Here is an 11650-nt window from a genome sequence, read left to right as displayed (position 1 = left end):
TTTGAAGGCCAAGAACTACAAGTCCTACTAAGAGGTAAGTTATCTAACTAGTTATATTGTTCAAATGTCAAATTCAATGCTAGTTAGGATGTATGCTTTAGAAAATCAAATTGCATGTATAATTAGAGAAAACATAGATCCAAAGCATCTAAGGTTGCATATGTACCATAAGGTTGTTAGAGTGCTCAAAACCCTTCAGTGGTATCAGAGGCTAGGATTATTTTCTATTTTATTTGATGCTTGGTATTAATCTTCAAAGCTGAAAAACTGTTCTGACAGCACCTACTTGACCAGTACATGATTGGACTCAACGTGTAGGTTTTTGCCTCAAACTCGATGAGTCCATTGTTGAGCTCGACGATTTGGTTGGTCAGACAACAGGTTTTCAAGCCTTTTGGCCATAATTGGATTAAGATCATTACCACAAATTGTTTTGAATCATCAAATCTGTTTTTTTTTTATGGTAGTGATCATCCTCATCCAATAAAAAGATTTTTTTTTTAAATTTCAAGATTTGTATTAGTTTATATGATAGGCTAATTTCTTGTTAAATAGTTGATGTGAATTATCTTGACTTATGAGTTTAACTAGATCATAGAAAAATTGTAAGATAATTTGAATAGTTATTATAGTTATTATATTTATCTAAATGTCTTTAATGAATTCCATAACTTGTCCTCAAGTTATGGAAAAAGAAAAAGTCACATTGTAAAAAGTCAGTAAACTTATAAGTTATGGAAATGAAAAGTTTTGACAAGTTTCAAAATTTGCCCTCAAATTTTGGAATTTGTAAAGTCACACTTATGATTACTTTAATTCCAAACCCTAGAATTTTAAAAGTTAAAATTCAACCCTTATAGTATTATAATTTAAAAAGTTAATAGTTATATATATATATATATATATATATATATATATATATATATATATATATATATAAGACAAAGTCAGTCTTACCGTTAGTAAGCCTCATTCACAAAGTCAGTCTATAAGGGGGTATAAGGTTACAGCCTATAAAATGGCAGTTTAATAGGTGTCCACTGTCACCCACCACTTCCATGACCGGTGGACGGTCGTTAGCAGAACGGGTAGGATAGGACACCAATTCTCATTATAAGTATAATGATATTTATCAAGTAACTAAAATTTTATCAAATTCCCAATCTTAGTTACTTTAGAAAAAATGTGAAAATGGTGCTATCCCATGAAATTGCACTGTGCACCTTGTTAAGTCGTTAGTAGAGCATGTGTGGTTAACTGATGCACTAATCTGGGACTGACAGTGTGTGGAAAAAGGTAGCCTGATGTTAATCATAGATCAATGGAGTGTGTCTGGTTAACCAACACATTGATTAAGTATTTTGTAACATTGGGTATACCAGGCTAATTTGCATGGTTATTCAGACCTTGTTTGTGATCATCGGCATTCCAGTCACAAAATTAAAGGGCATAATCGAGATTTAAACATGCCATTAAAAAATTCAATGAATCTCAAAGGGTCTACGAATTTCAATCCAATTAAAATTTAATAATCAATTTCGTTTTTCATGGTGGAAATTGGTAAATCGTCAATTACCCACCTTCAAATATTCTGCAGTTGGATTACGGCATGCCTCTTCCGAATTGTAGAATATTTTGTTGGGTCCTAGCCTTAATATTTCATTTTGGGTGTTATATTATGGACTTAAATACTCTAACTTGAATTTCTCTCTTGAAGATGTCGAGTTCAGACACTTATGGTCTTCCCGAATCTTTTGGAAAAAACTTTCCTCATGAAGGTGATATCCCACGATTGGATCGTGGAGATGGGAATCATACTTCACTTCCTCCATCTCCTCCAATAATTCTCCCTAACCCACATGTTCATAGATTTGAAAAGTTCAAGGTCACTCAAGCCCAATTGGCTAGCAAACACCAAGATGGAAGGTATGTATGTGCACATGTCTTGCAGATGAAGTTACGCAGTGATAGGCTGGGAATGTTGGGTGTCGTCAAGGAAGTTAGTTGTTGACTTGGTTCTTCAATCACTTCCTAAGTCATATAGCAGGTTCTTTAAGAACTGCTATATGGGAGATCACGACATGACCCTTATTGATCTAACATATTTGCTTGTTGCTGCTGAATCAGCAATGATTTGGTGCACTGGTAAAGAAAATTTGCTTGGAAGATCCACTTCCCAAAATTCCATGGACATTAACAATGGCCACATTGGAAGACCAGAAAAGCTTTTTCTTCCAAATAGAGTCGGATCGGCCATGGTCAAGTCATTTGACCAAATGGTAAAGAGAATGGCTAAATCTAAGATAGTCCCATGTACTATTCCCAAAGAGTCCATATGTTTATGTTGCCAAAAGAAGGGGCATTGGTTGCGAAGCTGCCATATTTACTTGGAAGATCACAAGGATGGTAAAGTAAAAAACTTTGACTCTTCTTTAGGTAAGTCCGTTATCTAACTCTATTAAGTTCCTATTTGGAGATTCTTAATAGATGATGTAATGTGATTACATTTTGATGTTTTGTAGGATCAAAGGAATGAAAGGAAACTTAAAGGAGGAGTTAGCTGATTTTGATCGTGAAGAGATGGATTTCGATCATATGGTTCGATGATCAAAATTTTGAACTGTTGCTTAAGAGTTCTGATAGATTGCTTAGGAATAGATAACAACATAGTTTTCATATGTATTTGCATTGTAAGGAAAAAGTTTTTTCTGAGTTTTACAAATAAAATAAGATAAATTTAGATTTTATTTTATTTTAATTTTCCTTACAATGGCATTTGTGAAAATTGTTGTTTATGTGTTTCCATCAATAGCAATATTGGAAAATGGATTTGATTCTTTCGTTTGTGGTAGTGTTAAGATTTTCCAAATAAGGAAAGATTCTCATCACCAAGTTCCGGTTGTATAAAAAGTTGTAATCATGCAACTTGTATTGTGTGATGAATGAGAAATTCGTCTTTGGGAAATTAAGACTAGTTCCTTGTTCACATGTATATGTGAGCCAAGTGAAGGACTAGGGGATCAGGTACGTACACTTGGTTGTGCACTGATCAGGTCCACCACAAAGAACGATAAGACTATTTGTTATGATTTACTAAAGTTTAGTAAATATGGTTGTGCTTACAAGATTAAGTGTAATTCTGAATCATTGAAAAAGTTTCAATGTATAGCAGAACGAATAAGAATAATCAAATTAGGTGGAAAGATAAAACTTTCTCCAATCTGAGAAAAAGCGAGAGTACTTGAGTATCGTGTTTATGTTCATCTTAATGATTATGAAAACCATATCACAATTGATCCTTTAAGGACACTTTAGTGCATACATTTGTATGGAAAAGAAGAGGAATCGGGAATCGTTAAAATGGTTGAGTCAATCAAGGTGAATCATACTTCGTTCTAAAACAAGTCTTAGAGTCATACTCCAAGATTGTAACCTGAGTGACACATCTTAAAAAGGTTGATAACACTCATCAAATGTAGAGTAAAATGTTTCTTAGTCTTGTACATTTGAAATTGGTAAGTTGTGATGTCTTGGATTGGACAAAGACCAACAAGGACCAATTGTGTGAAGCATTTATCTTGATAAGAAACCGCATTGACTCTTGAATATTTGTTTGTCAAGGAATGATTCTTGAAAAGAGATTCTTGTATGTCAAGTGGTCAGTGGGAGTATTAAAGATCTTGACAAGTTTCAAGAACCAATTAAGAATAAAACCTATTGCTTATTGCTAGCACACGACTTGAGGTTTGTAACCTATCGTGTTGACATATTCTTGTTTCTGTGCCCATTCCAGTTAAAGTTGAATATGCGTGTGAGTTCTATGAGTTGTCAATTGTTTGCATAAAGCATAGCACCATGATCAGAGAAACCTCATTGATCAGCAAGGGTGATCTGCTCAACAACTTGGAAGACATGGTAGGCCCTTGTGCTACTAAGTGATAAGAAATTAAGATTGAATAAGTTCAGTCCGTATGAGTTTGGATTCGTCACTAACCTTGTTTTGTGATTATGGTTATGAAAAATTCATATGGATAGGAACACATGCATCATAAAATCTAAGTGTCATAAGGTTTCTCTCCAATTCATGAAAATGGTTGTGAGGAAACTCTTTCACTAAGAGGATTTTAATGAGATAGCAGTTATGTTACATGCGTAATCGATTATGATTACGGCATCCCTCTTCATAGTTCGGATTGTGAGAAATGGAAAAGGGTCTAAACATTTGAGACTTATTGTTGTAAGATCTAAAATTTTTAAGACACACATATGAGCTATCTAACGAAAGGTGTATGATTTGAGAAGCCTAGATAAAGTCTTATCAAAGCATCTTCACTACAAGAAATATACCCTTTAATGACGCGCAAACAATGACACTCGTTGATTTACAATACGCTTTTTCTGTGTGTCCTAAAAATAATGTTAGTATTTAAAAATATGAAGGGTAGAGGATGCGCATTTTTGCGTACCCTGAAATTGGTGTGCAATAGAAAAAAATTTACAAACACGGAGGGAACCTATGTTAAACAGGTGTCGTGTAAGAATGTCGTTTTATATTTTTTGGGTGAAACGCGCCTCCATCCTTTAATACAAGATGGGAAATGAAATCCCAAAAAATTCAAAACCCCGCTTGTTCTCCGATCCTCTCCCTTTCATCTTTTTGATGTTGATGTTATCAAAGTGATGCGTCTCCTCCTTCTGATGTAAAATCCTCTATCAAAGAAACCCTATTAGCATTGTGCAGTTGTGAATCTTTCTCCCTTTCAGATTTTTGGCGCTCTGCAACCATCTTATCAACTACAAACAACAATGAACCCTAGATCATATTCAATACTCATTCGTCCCCCCATTCACCACTTGCTACCATCTATCACCATTTTTATGGACTCCAAGCTCTGAATTAGGGTTTACTTTGGCGATAATTTCAACTTTTCTTACACCAGCATCCCAACTCTCCGGTCCTAAATCCCCCGCTACTACTCCTCCTCTTTTCTCCGGGCTCTACCGCTCTTCGAAGCTCGACTCCACTTCACTCTTCATAACTCAATCACCCTTCCAAAATATCAATTCTCAAATACGTCTCTCCTCTCCTTCTAAACAGACTTACATCCTTATAGTTGCCATGGACGGTACAGGGAAGGTATACAAACATGTTTTTTTTTCATTTTAGATATTTTTTATGTACTATCAAATCTATTAGTTGATATATCACAAACGTAATTTGTCTTCTTATACCACGACTTTGTATGGTTGTGCCTTGAACAAGAATTGGTTACTGATGCACACAAGGTGCTCGGCATAATGTCTTTGTTAGGTGTTCACCCTGATGAGACCACTTTTGGCTACCTTATCTATCTATACACAACAAAAGGACTCGAGCACAAGATGATTGAACTACAAGACTTGGTATCTAGGTTCAATTTGCCCAATAAATCCATTTTTATTAGTAATCTAATCAGGAGGTTATATGAAGCTTTCTGGACAGAAACATCATTATAATATATCAACATCATTTGTAACCTCACTTTTTTCACAGGACAAACATTTTTTACTCTAAAAGTATTGGAGATTTGACTAGTCGGTTAGGATCAGATTGTTACGGTACACTATAACTAGATTGGATGAGAGTACTTCTTACTGTTGGTGGTGGGAACTGGGAAGTTCCATCCTTAGCATCAAAGTCTGGTTCTGCAATTCTTAATGCATTTGTTTGTATTGTTTATAATTAGTAATCATGCTCTTTACACTTGTAGACTGTTATGAACTACCAATTGACATTACGTAAATTTTAAGAACAAATCATCAATATGTGTCTTATGTATTGTATACGATTGTGATGTTTTTATTCATGATTTGTTTATCAATGTAGGGTGTGATCGAATGTTCTTCAGCGACATCATGAAAGAAGATTCTGATATAATGGGGTGTATTAGCTCTAGAGTCAGACATCTTTTCCAGGTTCATTGCAAAACCGGTATGCATATGCCGAGATAGTTACTACACTTGTTTCAATGTTTCAAAAATGATCAACAAGCACTTGTACTGGAAGGGAAGAGCTTAGTCGAATATGTTATCATGAATGCTATAGCTCTTAGGAAAATTCTTATGAAATACGAAAAAGTAAGCAAATATCCTATTCTTTCTTTAGATTGTTGTTTTTTCTTTTCTTTTTGGATTGATGTGTTGCGATTATGATTTATGTTTGTTTTTCAGGTGAAAAAATCTTTAAGTGGCATAAACTTCAGGTCTAAGCTGTAGGCTGAACACTTGGAGATCTTACAATCACCATGGTTGATTGAACTGGTGACTTTTTATATGAATTTTAGTGAATCAAATGAAATGATCTTCTATGAGCTTTGTAGTTATTTCTCTTGTGATCTCAGTGTTATAATTTCAAAACTTGTATTGAAATTGGTGCTTCCAGATTATGTATTTCTAGAATACAGTCTAACTTGTGTTGTTTGCTTGGTATGACTTACTATATATCGAAATTATGAAAAGTTCATAGCTTAAAATTACATAAATTGTAAAACGCTTTTACTCTTGATCCTCGGCTATTGTTTTTCATCCATACGCGTTGAGCGGTGGACATATCTTTTGCACGATGTGTGCTTGTTCAGCGGGATAAGTTTTGATGTTTGAAGGTGTGAAATCTGCAAGCCCAAAGATGAAGTATTCGGTAATGCAAGACGCATAAATGAACTAGATTTACTTCTAAAACGAAGGTAAACAAGCAGCATGTTTTATTGCAATAAATTCTTGACATATTTTCATTTTAAACAAATCTTACTGAGCATTATTGTGGAATTTGCAGGTTTAGAAATTAATGGGAGGAAAGACTTATTGAGCATTGATGTGGCCGAGGGTAATTATGTCAATGCAATAGATGGTTTGAATAACTCCTTTTCATATTAGCCTATGTACTCCTTTTCATATATATTATATTCTTAAAATTTCTAACTAGTGATGTGCATGCTTTTTTTAGGTCTATAATGCAGGCAGAGGAAGGAACATCAAACTTTCATGTACAATAGTTTGCCCACTCTGCCCCTCATTAAGCCACAGATGAAAAAAACCAAACTACCCTTAATAGTAACAAACCTGCATGATGTTGAAGACTACATTCACCGATCTGGGAGGATAGGAAGAACGGGAAATTTGGGTGTTGCAATGACAGTTTATGAGCCCAGAATGTCAAATATTTCAAAATTAGAGAGGGAGCAAGGTGTGAAATTTGAACACATATATGCCCCTCAACCTGCTGATATTGCTAAAGTTATTGGTGGTGATGCTGTAGAAGTTATAATTCAAGTTGCTGATAGGCAGGGCGGGCCCAATACCTGGGCGAGTTGGGCAAAGGCCCAGGGCAGCACAAATCTGAGGGCATAAATTTAGTCCAGTTAGCTATGAGTCTAGTTTGCCCAGAAAAATTAGTTCAACAACGTTATGAATTCTGCTTTCTTTATGTATGTGAGAAGGGCAGATGGATGCGAAACAAGTCAAAGACTCAAGCAACTGCCAATCGTGTCTAGAAAAATGAAACGTCAATCGACGCCTAGACCACGTTGGGGAAAAAATCTCTATTGCCTCTTTTTACAAATCTATTTTGTTTTTTAATTTACTAATTTAATAAAACTAGAAAATAACTCAATGAGTAATAAGGAATTGTGCTGGTTTTCATTACTATATTTTATGATTTGTTTTCATGTAAACTCTAATTGTATGTTAATGATTTGTTATTAAATTATGAAATCTCATATTCATATAAATTGTAATTGTGACTAGTTTTGATATATTTATAGTCTAAAAGTTCATATTATTATATTTTGTTTTAATAATTTTGAGACCTTTTCATGCTCACCTTTGTTTTATGATTTAGCAAGGATGACTACATACTACTTTTGTGAACTAACCAATAAGAAGACAATGTATTTTATGACTTTATATCTAATCTAACATTACTTTTAGAATTTTCATTAATTCATTAAATTCCTTATACAATAACAATATAAATTATACTTATATAGTCTTCAAAACTTTTTGGCTGTCTGAAATTGTCCATGTTTAAAACTTCAATTTTTTACTATACTTTGTATAGTTGTCATAAGGATTTAATTTTCTAATTACTTAGCATTAATATGTTTTAGTCTTTAAATATTTTTGACAGTTGTTTAGATTATTAGCAAAAATTATCATTAATCTATATTTCGGGTCTAACTGTTACTTGTTTATGTGTATTTTAGCATTTGAAGATTTAACTCAACAACAACAGGTTGATTCAAAGCTCCATGCAAACTAACAACACATTGATTTTTGTGGGATTTTACACAACATCAATTCTTCATAGGGTTATATGTATATTTTGGAGAGAAGATTCTAATTACAAAAGAGTGCCAAAATGTTTAGTTAAAAATTTTAATAATAGTACACGTAAGACTTGATGATTTTTCAAGCTATAAACACAAGAGTGTAACAATCTATGATATAAACTTATCATTTAATCTATGATTAGTAGATTTTTGGTTCATTGTAATTTGATGTTATAAAAAAGGGCATGATTATATTGTGTCGCCCAAGGCATGAAAAACCTATGGACCGGCCCTGCTGATAGGTATAATACACTGGTAGTGATTTTACGATTATAACCTTGACTTGTTAAATAACATGGTTGTTTAAATATTTTTGCAGTGTGATCCCTGTTTTCAAGTTGGCTGCTGAAGAGTTGTTAAACAATCCCGGCCTAACAACAGTAGAGCTTCTTGCAAAGGCACCTTCCAAGAGCATTGTGAGTCTTTATATTTTTTGTATTTTAAAATTCGATTTTATATTTTTTCCTTATTGTATTATGGTTTATTTTTTATCATCTATGGAAAATCATGTCACGTTGCATCTTGAGGCTGGAAGACCTGTTTACACACTTTCGTAAGATTTATATATATTTGATAAATAATAAATCAAGGTTTTGAAAATTGTATATGATTAGAAATAATGAAATGTTGGGAGTTAATTATATTTTAACCAGTTACAGGCCCAAGCCAAACTTTTATCGTCCAGCCTCTAATAATCAATTATGGGTTGTATCAGTCTATGATCAAAAAATTAGCAACCAGCGTGCTTCTGTTATCTAAAAGTCAAAAACACTATTTTTGTCAGTACCCTTCATCAAAAACTGAAAATTTAATTGTTGACTAGTATTCGGTGGCTGATGTGTACAAGCAACTCTCTTACTTCTATTATCTTCTGGATGTGGATCGCTGAATTAATAATGTTATTTTTGTCATTAGTTAAAAAGTTGAGATATTGATATGATTTGTTATATAATTAGTTAACATGACTGGTAAGACTACTAGACATGATTTTTGGTATAGGTCAAAAGAGGAGTTAGTGAATTCACCTAGAAAAGCTTGAATACTAAAGATGAAAAGGAGTCGGTTTGAAGTCAAAATCCAAGTTTAGCTCTTTCCTTTTCATTATTCTCATGTTTTCCCTGGATTGCATATTATCTTTACTTGTTTTCATAAATTCAACTGTTTTTTTATTATGTTGTGTTTAGTCTTGAGAAGGATTATGGAATGAAATATTGTCCATATGAAGCAGGCGTTGATGTTTTCTTGTCTGGATACGTTTTTCACTTAAAGATTTTACATGAGAGAGGCCTAGACTTGTTAAATGGACAATGTAAGAAAATCTTGTCATTTTCATTTTGAAATTCAATTAAAGGTTAAAAATAAGAACAAGGTAGAAATATAATGATTTGTATTTTGTCTTAATGCAGCTGAAAGTTATCAAGTAAAGAGAGTTTCCTCAAAGGTAGCAAGGAAATAATTAAGAATGTTGCAGCTGGTGAGTGGATTTTCTGTAAAAAAATCTAAGTATTATATATTACAATTTTATTTAAACGCTTTGAATTATAAGAATAAATAGTAATTAAAAAATTATAATATGTTGTCACAGGCTGCAAGAGATGCTAGAGCTCTTTAAGAAGCTAAGGAAAAACTGGAGAAGTGAGTTGAAGAGCAGACATGGAGATTAGACTTTGAAAATCATTTTAGGGTATATTTTTTTATATTTCTTGTATCTAATTAGTTTGTAAATATTTGTTACACCTTCTACTGATTTTTTTTATCTTTCCATGTAACGATTATTTGTATGACATTAAATTTTATGCAATGGATTGTATTTTTTGTATATGATGTTTTATTTTCTATTATGAGACCTTAAATACAAATTTAATTTGAAAATTAGTAAATCTATAAATAATATTTTTTTTAAACTTATAAAATTATGATACGCAAAAATGTGTGTCGTCTTCATTTATGACATGGCCTTTCTTGACAGGGGCTTTAATGATACGCAATGCGAGTCGTAAGGTTACGACACGCAAATGCGTGTCATCTTCATTTATGACAGGGGCCTTCCTTTATACGTAATGTGTATCGTAAACGCGCGACGTAAAAATGTGTGTCGTAATTGCACGTCGTAAATGCGGGTCGTAAATAGACGACATGCAAAAGCGTGTCGTCTCTCGTTATGACAGGGCCTTCCTTGACACGCATTTGCACGTCGTCTGAGCCTTTTACGACACGTATTGCACGTCGTAAAAGGTTGTTTTTCTAGTAGTGCTTGTATCAGAAATCTGAATTTTCATAATGAAAGTAAATAAATATTGATTTCTAGAAGTCCAGCTGATTTTTGGGTACATGTCAAAACTATTGGGAGCATAAGTGTTATGCTAGTAAGATAATAATTATTATGCTAGTGGAAGCATAATCATTATTTTAAGTGTTGCAAGTTAGCAATATTATTATAGAAAACAAAAGTTACAATTTGCCAAGTTGTAGAGTTTGAAAAGTTGTTTTACTATAATTAAGGGAGACGAACTTATACTTCATTTCAACTCTAAAAGTTTAGATTGATATTTTTTTAATCGAGTTTAGTCAAGGACATATATGAATGTTATGTTGAAAAGATTCGACATAAGGAAATTATATATAGCAAGAGACTGGTAAAGTATCAGGTGTTTATGTAAGACATTATGAATCGTGTCCCATATGCTTCGGATATAGAATAGATTGCATATGCTATAATATTCATGTGTTCTAATTTTCCAAAGGCCTAGGTCACTAAGAGGGAAAAAGGACCAGAACCGGATATGACTAAATTAGTTTAACAACTGTCAAGGACAATCTAAGGTTTGCCAAGGATTGGTTGTTCAAGAACAGTTGGAAGTATAGTAACGATGGAACACATTGACATTATTATGAATAGACAGGATTCTATTAATAATGATTTGTCATATGGCAAATATGGAAGTGTTTTCCATATTGGGAGTTGGATATTAAGAATCTATGTGTAAGTTAGAAACTTTTATGCAAGAAGGATGTTCAAAGGAATGTACATTGAATCTGAGACTTCATTTCCATGGAATTGTCCTGTACCAATCTCCAAGGGAAAATTTTGTAATATCGTTGGTCAAGTCTCTATGACTTTTAGTACCTAGACATTAAAAAATAATCATTGCATGATAGTTTAGAATCTAACACATTCTAGCAGTGACAAGAATTTGGAATTCTTACACATGCAATAAAGATTTGTAATTGTGAAATGAGCTTGATTGAAGATTTTTTTGATTGATCTATTTCACAAAGTAAGG

The 11650-nt window shown here is 33.1% G+C and overlaps 1 pseudogene; it reads left to right on the top strand.

The window, feature by feature from the left end:
• The first annotated feature begins 5618 nt into the window (after window positions 1-5618).
• On the top strand, window positions 5619-6851 carry LOC145099805 (putative E3 ubiquitin-protein ligase BAH1-like; annotated as a pseudogene).
• Window positions 6852-11650: the final 4799 nt, after the last annotated feature.

The sequence above is a fragment of the Lactuca serriola genome, chromosome 4 (assembly GCF_051521515.1).
Source record: "Lactuca serriola cultivar US96UC23 chromosome 4, Lser_US96UC23_V15, whole genome shotgun sequence".
In the NCBI taxonomy this organism is placed as follows: Eukaryota; Viridiplantae; Streptophyta; class Magnoliopsida; order Asterales; family Asteraceae; genus Lactuca; species Lactuca serriola.
The sequence above is the reverse complement of the archived record's forward strand: the minus strand, read 5'-3'. Positions and strand labels throughout refer to the sequence as shown.